Here is a 14,405-nt window from a genome sequence, read left to right as displayed (position 1 = left end):
CAATGAATAACTTAGGATAAATCTTATTTAATGTTTGATAGACCAATGTAAAAGATATGTAAGGTTAGAAGATCTCTTCAATGCACCATACACATAAGAAAACTATTATGTCCCCATCTCTCTATCCCAAAGAAACCTACTGAAGTTTGATCATGTCAACATATTTTGTATCATTTTCTTTATAGACTCTGGATTCAGTGAATTTGGGTTCTGATCCTTTCTTACCTTTCTAGTAGATCAGTGACCTAGAACAAGTTACTTAAATTTTTGTATGCCTCAGTTTGCACATCTGAACAATGGGGAAAATACTGCCAAGCTCACAGTTGTTTTGAGGAATGAATGAACGAATGCTTAAAAATTCACAGAATCAAAAAATTCACAGACTAGTGCATACAAAATAATAAGCACACCCATTACGAATATTATGACTAGTATACTTAAAATTATTATATTTTGCTCCTTCTTTAGCTTTCATACTTTCTTCCTCCCTGACTGCCTCCCTCCTTTCTGCCCTCATGGGGTTCTGTCCTTCATGCTTGCTATAATACATTGACCACATGCATGTCTTTCTCCTTGGAATTTGTTCTCTTCTTGAGGTTTGGGGGAAGTTGACATTCACAGTTCACAGTCAGTAATGTACTGAAAATTAGCTGGACACTTGGAATATTCTAAGCAACCTAAAGTGTTGGGGACATTTAAAGGCATTAAAACTAATTGTTCCAACTGGAATTTATCCAGAACAGCCATGGAAAATGCATCGTGAAGATTTTATTGACTATAAGTGGCAAAGACCTTGATTTTATGTGTCCTCTAAATGACAACACCTCCCTTCTCTCAATTGTCTGCCAGAAGTAGAAGAAAGCAAATTGCACTTCTTGACAGAGATTACTTGGACCTAAAATGTCACAAAACCAATTTTTTTCCAGGGGTAGCGGCAACATATAAAGTATGTGAGAGGCTAGGTGACAGAGACTCAAAGTCTGGATTTCCCTCACTTCTTACCTCCAGTCTGATAATTACTAGCTGTGAAGTTTGAACAAGTGATTTATTGCTTTAGAGTCTCAGTTGCCTCATTTAAAAAAAATGGGAATGAAAACATTGGTAGGACAGGTTTGCTGTGAAGAGTAAAGGGGGTAACATTACTAACGTGCCTTGCTCAGGGCCTGGATCAAGTAGGCAATCAATAAACATTACTTTTACCCACCTGATTTCAAAGCCTTCCTTTGTTTCCAGATTTCACTTTGGATGGAATCTGGAGAAAGAAGTTACTTCTTTCATATATCAGTATTCAACATAGAATAAGCAAACAATAGCCCCAAATCTGAGCTAAGGTTCAGAAGCCTCCCTTTTCAACTCTTCACAGATTCTACTGCTCATGAGACACTCTTGTACCCAGTCAATAATTAGGATGCTGAGATATTATTTATTTATTTGATGCATTGAAAAAAAATATTTTTAACACCTGCTGTGGACTGAGGACTGTTCAAAGTACTGAGTAAGATAGTCAATGTTCCAGCTCTCAGAGGGCTCACATTCTAAAGATGGAGAGTTAGAATGAATAAACAAACAAGCAAGATAATAACAGAAAGTCAAGAGTGCTATAAACTAAAACAGGAAACTCTAAGAGACAATGTCTGGGTGGGGGATACAATTTTATTGATGAGTTTCTTTGATAAATATTTCAACTCACTATTTCTAAATGATGAGGGAGTCCAGCTGTGAGACAATCTCTGGCAAGAGCCTTCCAGGCACAGGAGAGAGTTAGTTCAAAGGCCCCGGAGGTGAGAATGAGCTTAGAATATTAAAAGACCAGAATGAAGACCAGTGCTGTTGTAGCAAGGTGACCTTATGTGGGAATGGTAGAAGGAGAGGCAAGAGAGATTAGGCAATCCTGAGATGATGAGTCATACTTGGGTTTTGTTCCATATGCACTGAGAAGAGGCTGAAAAGTTTTAAGTTCTCTCCTCTCCTTGTCTGTTCCTCCCATATCAATCAACAATCAAATATACTTCTGCCCAAATCAAAACCTAACAAAGCAAAACTTGTATATTTTGGTTTATGCAACTGGGTATCCTGATGAGTCATTTAACCATACTTTGGTTTTTCAAAGAACCCAACTCTGATCACTCAATATTCCTTGCTAAGTGAAGCATTATTTATAATAGCCAAGATATAGAAACATCCTAAGGGTCCACTGATAGATGAATGGGTAAATAAGATGTGATACACACACACATACATACACACACACTAAGCCATAAAAAAAAGCATGAAGGCTTGCCACTGGTGACAACATGAATGGATGTAGAGAGTGTTATGCTAGGTGTAATAGGTCAGAGAAAGACAAATACTATATGACTTCACTTACATGTGAAATCTAAAAAACGAAACAAAACAAACAAAACAGAAACATATTCACCAATACAGAAAACAGATTTTTAGTTACCAGAGAAGAGAGGGGTTGGAGGGTAGGCAAAACAGGTAAAGGGGATTAAGAGGTGCAAAGTTTCAGTTCCAAAATAAGTAAGTCATGGGCATATAATGTACAGCATAGGGAATATAGTCAATAATATTATGATAACTTTGTATGGTGAGAGACATATGGTAATAGACTCATTGTGGGAATCACTTAGTAATGTGTAAAAATACAGAATCACTAGAAGACATAAATGAAAGGTGTTTTATATCAATTATACTTTAATAATAATAATAATGATAAACCAAAGATTCTCTGCTAAATGAGAACAGAGAGAAATATGGCTGCTGATGGAGGTTGTTGATCCTGACCAAAGTCCTCCCTACTGTGGTTTTAGTAAGTAAAATTTTGCATTTTAAGGTGTCACCTCAGCAAAGGGTATTCCTGCATTTCTCTGTGACTTAACTGTTGCCATTACTGCCTAGAGAATGGAGAAAGAAGGAATTTACTGCTTGAAAGACTTCTTAATAAGTCATTGGCCTCAGCAAAGGTGCTTTTCCTTAATTTATAGAGGAAGTGATCAATCACTAGAAAATACATCTTTCTCGTTAAAGTGAGCTGTTGGCCTCCTGCCAGTTCATCCCACTGAACTAGAGGGTCTAGGTCAAGTGCACATGGACAACCACTGCCATGGGTTTTCAGGGGATGGTTATGAATTTTGTCATTGCAATCAGAGCCCCCAAAATCTATAAACAAGCTGGGATTTGTTAAAAAAAAAGTTATATGGGAAGAAATATGAGGTTTACATTTCATGGGGCTAACTGCAAAAGTTGTCTAACCCTTCCTCCAAGTATAAATGACCATATGCCTATGGACAGTGGTGCCCCTTAAGATTTAGAAACCTGACGCTGATGGTCAAAGTAGGAGATTGTGAGATGTACAGCGCACATTGAGTTATCAAACACCTAAGCCTCTCCTTTTCAGAATATAGGAACAGGGAAGGAAGAACATTGGAGGAAGCAGGAAAGCAAGAGGAAGGACAAGAGGACTGAAAGAAAAACACTGGCATTTCAAGGAAGCCAGAAAGACAGAGGAAGTTGAAATGTGGAGTCATAATACACACGCAATTGCTCAGCACTCTGGAAAACTGGTCCATATCTACTGTTGCTCTTATTTTCAAACAATGCTCAGAGCTCTAAGAGATATCTGTTCCTTCCCCTGTAATTTATGGAAATGAAAAACCAGATGCCAGGGCAGATCAGCAGACATTCCATGTCACGCTGGCCTGAGTCCCGCTGGTTCCCCTGACCACACAATGGCAGCTTTGGGACTGCTGCTTTCTGACCCACAGGAACTATCTATGGCTCCTCATCCTCCAAAGAAGAGAAAAGGTTAGGCCAACTGAGAGAGGTTTTGCTCCCCTACTTTTACCAAGGTATTCCTATAAGGGCCTTCATAGGCCAAATTATGAAGCAGCCCCCAAGTATTTTTGATTCTTTCACTCGAGGCTCTCATAGGAGAACTCATCCACCGTTCTCTCCATACAAGATACTCTCAGACACAGCATTTACACCAAGATGTCAGTGAATTTTACTCCCATCTGTGTTTCAACCCTAAATCTAAAAGAATCATTTACAAAGAGTAGAAGTTAGACATTTTCTAGCCTTACAAGCAATTTGTAATCAGTGGAGTCCATTGAAATCACCCTTGATATGATCTCTAAGATCCTAAATTATTTGACTTCTTCCCAGGTCTCTGACTCCAATTCAACTACTACCTGTGATGCTCCTCTCCCTTCACAAACTGTCATTTCATCACCCACAGGGCCTTTGTACATGTTCTTCTTTCATCTGGAACTCTCTTAGGCTCTTCGCATAGTTAAGTCCAGCTTAGCCTTCATATCTCAGCTCAAATGTCACTCCTTCATGGAATCTTCCCTGCCTCCCCAGACTCAGTCAGGCCTCCCAGCTATTACTGCTTTTAGCAGCATGTACCACACCTTACTACTCTCATACGGTTGTTTTTTTCTTATTGTTATCATTTCATCAATGACCGTCTTTTCCCCTGCACCATAAATGACATGAATCTGGAAGTTTACATGCTTTTCGCATGTTATTTTCCCAATACTAAATGAAAATCTAGAAGGGAAAAATTCTAGACTGAAAGGAAAGCTATGCTAAAGGCCCTAAGGTAAAAAACAGCTTAACATGTTCCAGCCAACAGAGGAGAGCCAATATGGATGACCAGTGGGCAAGAGGGAGGAATAGCAGAAGATGAGAGCAAAGAAGAAAACAGGGACAGAACTTGCAGGAACCTCAAGGTCTAGTTCCCAATTTACTGTAAGAAGATAAATCATTAGAAAGGAATATTTGTGTGGATTTTTGTTTTAGTTGTTAGTTTGAAAAAGTAGTATAGATTCCCTGTATACCTTTCAAGCAGAAAACACTTTTATAAGTACATTATCAAAATGAATAAATTGACAATGATACAGTACCACTAACTACAGACTGGATTTTATCAATTTTTATATGCACTGTGTGTGTGAATGTGCGTGTATGTGTGCATTTTTATGAAATCATATCACATGTATAGATGAATATAACTAGCACCACAATCAGGATATAGAATGATTCCATCACCATGAAGAAACTACCTCATGTTACCCTATAATGGCACAACTACTGATTTAGTATTTATCACTATAATTTTGTCATTTCTACAGTGTCAGGTGAATGGAGTCATATACTATGTAACTTTTGCAGTTGGCTTTTGTCCCTCATGATAATGTCCTTCTTTGTGGTCATCTTGCACAGATGAAAAGGACACCTTACCCAGAATTTGGTTTAGATGCTACATATTCACCAAGAGGGTATGAGAATGTTTATTCCTAATATAATAAGAATTTGTGGAAGAATCAGAATATGTTTGCAAGCAGGTCCAAAATTGTCTTCCAAGAGCAAGGAGGGGAAACTACCTTTGTTGTTTATTGTGGTCAGGAAGTGGGACTGTGGTAAGGATTCCCAAATGTAGTCCAGGGCTCATGTGGTTTGAACTTTCCACCAACACCAGAGGAAAGAGAACCCAAGCCTTCTTATCAGCTTGCCCACATATAGGACAAAAGGGGAAAAGGAAGTGTGGGCTTGAAAGAGGCAGAAGTCAAACGTCAAAAATTGTGTCAGACATTTAAATATGAACTTGAGGTCCATCTAAATACCGTATGTATCAATGGTTTATTTTTATTGCTGGGTAGTTTATATTGCATGGTTGTATCATAATGTGTTTATTCATCCACCCATGAAAGGATCTGTGAGTTGTTTCTAGCTTCTAGCTATTACAAATACAGCTCCTATGAACATTTGTATATAGGTATTTATATGGGTATAACTTTTCATTTATCTATAATAAGTACCCAGGAGTGTGATTGCTCAGTCCTGTGGTAAGCATGTCTAACTACATAAGAAGCTGCCAAAATATATTCCAAAGTGGCTATGCCATTTTACATTCACTAACAGTATATGAGAAATTGCGTTAGAGAGGTTAAGTATGATAACGACATCAACTCGCTTACACTTTTAAAATGATCACTTTAGCTGCCAAGTGAAAAATAGATAAGGAAGAGTTAAGGGCAATAGTAAGATCAGAAAGACTACTTAGGAGACTATTGTAAAACTCCAGAGAGATAATTATTTTATTTACAGAATTATAGTAGTAGAAGTAGAGGGGACTAGATAAAGTCAACACAATTAGTTTAAAAAAAAGTTCAGTGAATTTGGTAATTTGTCTGTGGTGGTAGTTGAGGGGAAAAGAGAAATTAAAGAATCAAGATTTTAGCTTCGGCAAATAGAAAATGATCGCTTTGGGGGCCCTTGGGTGGCTCAGTCGGTTAAGCGGCCGACTTGGGCTCAGGTCATGATCTAGCGGTCTGTGAGTTCGAGCCCCGCGTCGGGCTCTGTGCTGATGGTTTGGAGCCTGGAGCCTGCTTCTGTTTCCGTGTCTCCCTCTCGCTGCCCCTCCCCCATTCGCGCTCTGTCTCTCTCTGCCTTTCAAAAATGAATAAATGTTAAAAAAAAAAAAAAAAAGAAAATGATCGCTTTGCTTATTAACACAAATACAATGGGAGAAGAGCAGTTTCTGGAAGGAATAATTTATTATATTTTGATCATCTTAAATTTGTAGTGCCCATTACCTAAGTGGAAATGCTAAGGGGTCAGGTGAAATTGTTAGGAAAGGTCAGAACTGGAGACAAGATTTGTAGTAATTGACAAGGTTTGACCAGACTTGAGTTTGTCCGTTTGAGTACAATGGGGGACGGGGTGGATTGAATAATCCATAGTGTTTGTAGGATAAAATAAAATGGATCATAGAAACTAGCAGGGTACAAGTGGTGAGAAGGACATGAAACAGTAAGGATAAAAAAATAACATCAAAGGATTGAAGATTGCAGTAGGTTGTATAATTAGTAAAATGGAAATAGCAGGTAAATGATCTGGAAGGACAGACAACTTAGAATGTCACTCAGGAGTCAGAAAACTTCTCTGCAGAACCACCCATCCCATGTATTTCCAATCTTAAACCTTGACTATGGTGGTGGTGTTGACATGATATCGGACGCTTTTATGGTTCATGTTACATGTCAATTTGGCTAGGCCATGGTACCAAGATATATTATTCTAGATGTTTCTGTGAAGGAAATTTTTAAATAAGATTAAAACTTAAATAAGTTTATTTTTAGTAAAGCAGATTACCCTCCATAATTTGAGAGGGTTTAATTCAATCTGTTGAGGTCTTAAAAGGAAAAACAACACCAACAACAACAACAAAACTGACCACCTCCGAGCAAGCAAGAAATATGCTAGCCAACTGTGTTTGGACTCAAATTACAACTCTTATCTGGGTCTCAAGCCTACTTTGCAGATTTGAGACTTGCCAGCCTCCTTAATCACATGAGCCAATTCCTTAAAAGAAGTCTCTTTTGTATATATATCATTTCTCTTCTCTCTCTCTCTCTCTCTGTATCTCTATCTCTATCTTTATCTCTATCTCATCTCTTTCTCATCTATATATCTATCTCCTGTCAGTTTTGGTTTGTTTCTCTGGAAAACAAAAAGTGATGAATATAATGCCCCTCCCTCTCTTTTAGGTACCATTTAATCCACATTTTTGAAGTTAAGTCTGAAACTTCAAAACAACTTGATATTCCTGTGGGCTCTACACACATTTGCAAATAAGGAGGACTTGAGAAGACTTCAAAGATGTTTATGAAAATCTTCACAGAATACTTTCTATTTACTGAGGCCTTGCTTTGTTCCTGAACTCTATGTTCCAGATTCTTGGTTCTACCATACATTTGGCTTCCTGTGTCCAACTTTGGATTTGTGGTCCAGTTAACCCCTTAGATCTCAACCCCTGGCCAAAAGGGCAGATCGGCTGGGGATTGGGGGTGGGGGTGGAGAATGGCTGCCCCCATTCACAGGAAGGCTTCTCTTCTTCCCCATCTCCACCCTGTCTTCTCCCAACAGTTGGGAGAAGTTTCTATTATGACTACTCTGGCTATTGTACATATCTTATTTCATTTGAATATTTTGATGAACAGTAATATTCTGAAATCTTTTGATGAAACAATGAAACACCACTCAATCATTTAAAAAGAAGTTAATCCTTCAGTTTGTAATGACATGGATAAAACTGGAATGCATTACATGAAGTAAAATAAGCCAGACACCGAATAACAGATATTGGGTGTTCTCTTCAGAACATGGAATCTAAGAAATGTCAAACACATAAAAGCAGACTATAGAATGGTATTGCCAGAGACTGGAGGGTGGGTGAAAATGGGGAGATGTTGGTAACAGGGAACAAACTTTCAGTGATAAAATGCATACGTCTTAAACATTTAATGTCCACCAGGGTAACACCAAGCATATATTGTATACTTGAAATTTGCTAAGAGGGTACATCTCATGTCTTCTCACCACAAAAGAAAAAAGTTGGTGCATGATGTAAGTTGATGGATATGTTAATTCCTTTTATTTTGGTAATTATTTCATAATATATACATTTATCACAACACTGCATACACCTTGAATATGCAAATTTTCGTCTGTTTATCTCAGTGAAGATGGAAAAAATTTAAAAGACTCAAGCACAGTTACACATAAAATATCATAGTGCTTGTTGATAAAAATGACCAATATATATATTTTTTTCTGTTCCCATGCCTTTATGTTAACGTCTCTTTAGATATTTGCTTTTGATGGTCTGAAGCTGGGTTTTTAGTCAAATTCTGGAGAATAACTCATGGGAACAATATTCTCTGAGTTAACGATTGTTTGTGAAAATTTATCTTCCATCTCTATACTTGGAAATCTATTTGGCTGGATGTAACATCCTTGGATTCTGTGTTCCTTCTTTGGAAATATTGAAAGTGTCATTACACTTTCTTCTAAAAGTGTTGCTATAGACAATAGTGATGATAAACGGATTCTCTTTCACTTATGTGTATTGTGGTAGTTCTGTCAGGGTGCCCAGAGTTGGTTGGTCTTTCTTTCTTCCTTTCTTTTTTTTTTTTTTTTTTTTTAAGTTGCAAAATGTTACTAAATACGTCTTAGGTTTGGATATTCTAGATCAATTTTTCTTAAGGATGTAATGGGTGTTTTAAGATGTAATTTTAAGTCTTTTTGTTTGTTTTTGTTTTTTATTTTCAGAAAAATTACTTAGAATTACAGTTGTTTTTTTTTTTTTTTTTAATTCATGATTTCTCTACTTTGTTATTCTTCCTGGGAGACATATTTTATATCATTCTGTATCTTCTTACATATGTTTAAATTTACCACTTCCTCTCAAATCATTTGCTTTTTTTTAATTCAGTCTTCTGTTCACTCATAATTTTAATTTCTGAACTAATTATTTTTACATCTTATTTGCAAATCTTTATTAAGATCTAATACATATTTACAAAACTATTTCTAATTATGATTTATGTTGGATTTCATATCTTGTGCCATTTTCTTTATGTAGTTATCTTCCTTTGAAATATGTTACAATTCTCATCTCTTGTGATCATGTTTTCTGGCATGCTTCCTTGATGTGGGAATATCATTCTTCTCCTTACGCTCTTTTTCTTATAAGGCCATATAAAATTCTATGTAAATCTTTTTGTTATTTGTAATGTAAGAAATTAGGGTTTTTCCCCTCACTTCATGGCTCTTGAGTAACTGCTCCTGTTGTTTTGGTGTGATGGTCAAAATATGTTTTCTTTTTGATGGCTCCTACCCCTGTTCCTCTCCTCCACTTTGACATGGACTTTCTTTTGTGTCTATGGCATGTCTCTTCAGGGAAAGGGTTTTCCTGAAAGAGAGCTTCTCTTGACTGATTTAAGAGTTCATGTGATTCAAACTACTCAGTCCCTTTAGAGCTCATATCAATCCCCTGCATTCACTTCCCTTTGAGTTGGCAAAGCCACTCCAGTTTGAGCAGCTGTTTTCAAGCTGACTGTCTGAAGTTCCCAGCGAGCACATGTTTATTTATCCACTTTTGTGTTTGGGGGAGTCAAGTCCACTAGATGCCTAGTTATTTCCCTTTGCTTTACCCTGCCAATTTTATAGTAAAATAATTACTATGACCGACGGCGGTTTATCCTCACGTTCTATGTGGTTCATGTTGAAAAAAACATTTAACTGGTGTTAAGGTACACATTTTCCAATTTGACTATGTTGTTTGTGTTTTTGTTGCTATATAGATACTGTCTATTTCATGGGGCATTGGAAAGTGTTTTAAATTATGCTTTCATTTCTATTTCCAAGAATTGCCTTAGTTTATCTTATTTATTTCACAATCCCTGAAGCTATTTAACATTATCATTCTCATTTTATGGCAAAGGAGATAAAGCTTTAGATATTAAACAAATTTTCCAAGGTCGAGTCTCTGGTAAGAGAAAGAAGTGAGATAGGAATTTGTCATTATTTTGCAGAGTACCCACTACCAAACACCCTCATAGGCTACTTCTAAGTGTAATCGAAGCTGACAATAGAAGGCAAAGTCGGAAGTGAACACGTGAAGAATAGGGAGAAACGTGTTGCACGTGGAGAGAATGGAATTGTCACAACCCTAGGTGCTAAGTTTTTGGAAAATTGAAAGGTCAGTGTGGCCATAGCCTTGTGGGCTATCAGAAAATCTTGAACTGATAGATAAGGTGTGAACAGGGGTATATGATTCAGAACATCGTAGAACAGAGTCAAAACTTTGGATTTTATGGGAGCCCATAGAGTATTTTAACATGTGTGCAAAATAGCATGTATATTCGGAGGGACAAGTAAGGCATTAAGTATCTTAGACTCTGAATCATTCACAGGCTACAAGTCCAAAAACATGGAGGATGGGACATGTATAGAGCATTCTTGGATTGGTGGGGTGTTAACTAAACTCGTACTCGATGTGGAGAGAAGTCACAGAAGAACTGCAGAGTTGGAGGTGAGGCCAGTCCTTGCTCAGGAGATCATAGGAACTATGGCTTCCCCATCATAGTAATCACTGCTGTCAGTTGCCAAGGAGACTACAAAGCCATGTTGCATAATCAGAAACTGAAGAGAAAGACTTGTTTAGTTTGAGATAGAAAAACAGATTTTTTTAAAAAAGCCACATTATCTTAATGACATTATATTATTCAGAACCCTGCAGCAGAAGGTCCATGATACGTACATGTGAAAATGTGGCAAAATGATTTCACTTCCTTGTTTCGTGTATCTGCTACCTTGTCTTACTCCCCCCCTGAGACTTTGTGAGTTGGTTTTGTGATGTCTCTTAGTATACTATCACGTTCTGCACTCTGTCCGTTCTTATTCAACAAAGCAAATGCATCCGGGAAAACAGCAGAAAGGAAAATGCCAGTGACTCACGTATTATTTTTAAATGCATTCAAATGACTAAGAATGTTGAAATGCTTGTAACTCTGTTCATATAAGGCTTCGTATCCAGCATTACTAAAATATAAATGAAAGTAACATATAAATTAAAGCCATGGTTTCACATTCCATCATCCCTTTAGTGTTAATAAGTCTTATGTTTCTATTTAGACCTTGGCTTCTTCTATGTTTGGGATAAGTGGGAAGTGTTTGTCTAAAAGCCACTGAATAATGTGATGTAGATCAGGGACATTCTCACCTTCAAGGAGGTAGTGAGTCAGCAATATTTTTAAGGACCTATTTAAAAAAAATTCTTACATTGTTGTGAATTATGAGTCATTCACCACCTCCAATGAGTTGAGTGATTGATTGTGTCTTATGCATCTTTATATGCCCAACTCTCTGGATACAGAACCGTAAGATAGTTCAGAAAAAAAAAAAAAACACACACACACACACAAACATAACGAGACATCTACTCTGTGCCAAGCATTGTTTTTGATGTTGGAGATTACAGAGATGATGATGATGCTATGCTTGCTGTTAGTGAGCGTACAAATTTGTAGGCTCACATTTAAGCATTATAAACAACTTTAGATGAAACAAATAACAAAGTAAGTTATAAATAGATTTCTCTCGTGTTATTCTCATTTACCTAAAAGCTCTGTGAGAGGATTGACTGGGTCCTAACCAACTCCACATCTCTCCAAGTGCCTGCAACTTAATACATTTTTGTTAAAATGAACTTTGTGTTCAGAAGACAGAGCAAAACTTCCTGAAAAACTTTAACAATGTTATAAAGGCACAGCAAAAATGCAAAACAATAATTCAGGAATGATACAAAATGTTTATTTACCTCAATTCCATGGTTGAAGGCAATATAAGAAATACAATTCCTATTTCCTTTTTCTTAATGGAGCTTGTAACTTTATGGACAAGTAGCACAAACAAACGCTGAAAACATTCTAGAACATTTAGAAGGAAACATACAAATACATGGGAATACAAAATGCATGTGGTAAAAATGGTAAGGAGTGAAGACTACTCTTTCCCGAGGTATTTTTCAGTAGTTTAGCTCATTCTTTGGGAAGCAAGCACCTCTGCATTATGGCTAATCGAGGGAAAGGATGTGGCTGAAGTTAGGCGACAGGCAATGAAATCCAAAAAGCAACAGGTGCTTGCTTTGAATTTGTTATTAAATAAGCCACAATATCTGGCTTACTGGAGCATTTTGAAACGAGTCTACTCCTGTCATTAATACTCATAACATCTCACTGGTCATCAGAAAGCCATTCCTCTCTTCAATCCTTCACTTAAAATTGATAGTTTTTGCCTTCAGATTTCCCTCTTGGAGTACTTAGTGGTTTTAAACACAGTTAGCTATTCTCTATGAAATGCATTTCTTGTTAATCTAAAAAAAAGAAAAAAGTCTCTTTTAGTTCAGGACAATTGCTAGCAGAGACAAGTCAAGCCATTTAGATAGCTCTGCTCTATTTTCCTTTCAAATGTCTTCAGTGCCCCAACAATAGCAGATTGTCAGTTTTCTTTTCCATGGATTTTAGCATTTCTCCATCAAGTAATTTTGCTGCTAACTCCCACCACATGTTAGGGTCTAATGGCCTTATTTTATTTCCTGCTAGTTCCAAAATAATCCCATTTTCCCAGAATTCTATCTTCAGTGCCTCTAACCATCATTCATGTCCAATGGACAAAACAATAATCAAACTTCTGACACCCTGGGACACTGGCAATAGTCATCTACAGTAGCTTTCTGTTGCTATAAAACTTCCCACCTGACCTCAGGGAAAATCTGGGTAGAAAGAGGAAAGCAGAAGGACATCCTCATTGAATTTTCAGACTCTAGTCATTAAAGGAAAAATTATATATAGGAGGAGCACAAGGTTGAATTTAGGTTTATGGGGCCTGAACTAACAAAACATTGTGAACTCTTTTAAGAAAAAAAATATCGGGGCACCTGAATGGGTCAGTTAGTTAAGCATCTGACTTCAGCTCAATCAATAATAGCCAAAGTATGGAAAGAGCCCAAATGTCCATCAATGGATGAATGGATAAATAAGATGTGGTATGTGTGTGTATATATATATATATATATATCTACAGTGGAGTATTACTTGGCAATCAAAAAGAATAAAATCTTGCCATTTGCAACTATGTGGATGGAACTGGAGGGTATTATGCTAAGTGAAATTAGAGAAAGACAAAAATCATATGTCTTCACTCCTATGAGGACTTTAAGAGAAAAAACAGATGAACATAAGGGAAGGGAAACAAAAATCATATAAAAACAGGGAGGGGGACAAAACATAAGAGACTCAAAAATATGGAGAACAAACTGAGGGTTACTGGAGGGGTTGTGGGAGGGGGAATGGACTAAACAGGTAAGGGGCACTAAGGAATCTACTCCTGAAATCATTGTTGCACTATATGCTAGCTAATTTGGATGTAAATTTCTTAAAAAATCAAAAATAAAATTAAAAAAATTAAAAAAATATAAACTAAGAAACTAGGGACCTTTGTCTTAATGTGAATTCAGGAAAGTCGTCAGTCTTGGGTCTCTTACAGGTGCAAATCCTAGGATGCAGATTCTAAGGGATGGCAATATGTTATTCACTAGAAATTTTCTTAGGGGTAAAATGTCTGGCTAGAAAGTAAGACCCCAAATGCAAGTTCAAGTACACAACTATAGTCACGGCAGTATTTTGTTATAGCAAGAAATAAAACACATAGCTACTGACAGAGACAGTAGAAAAGAATATATAAAAGAAGAAAAAGTGAAGAAGCATGCCAGAATATTCCAGTGTTTCCCCTGATGGTGAAGGGGTCAAAAGATATCTTTAGGAGAATACAATTTCCAACAGGTGGCTTTTATTTAGAGTGTCTTGCTGAAAATGTACAATATAAAACATCCCTGCTGTTCCCAGCCCATCCTTATATCCTCATGAGGTCTTCAGAATAGGTTTTTTTGCTCACTAGTACAGTAGAGGGGAACTAGAGAAAGTTCCTCATTTTGCATCAACAAAATGAACTAGAGAAAGTTCCTCATTTTGCATCAACAAAATGAGTCAACA

The sequence above is a fragment of the Panthera uncia genome, chromosome D2 (genome assembly GCF_023721935.1).
Source record: "Panthera uncia isolate 11264 chromosome D2, Puncia_PCG_1.0, whole genome shotgun sequence".
Taxonomy (NCBI): Eukaryota; Metazoa; Chordata; class Mammalia; order Carnivora; family Felidae; genus Panthera; species Panthera uncia.
This window is presented reverse-complemented; position numbering follows the sequence as displayed.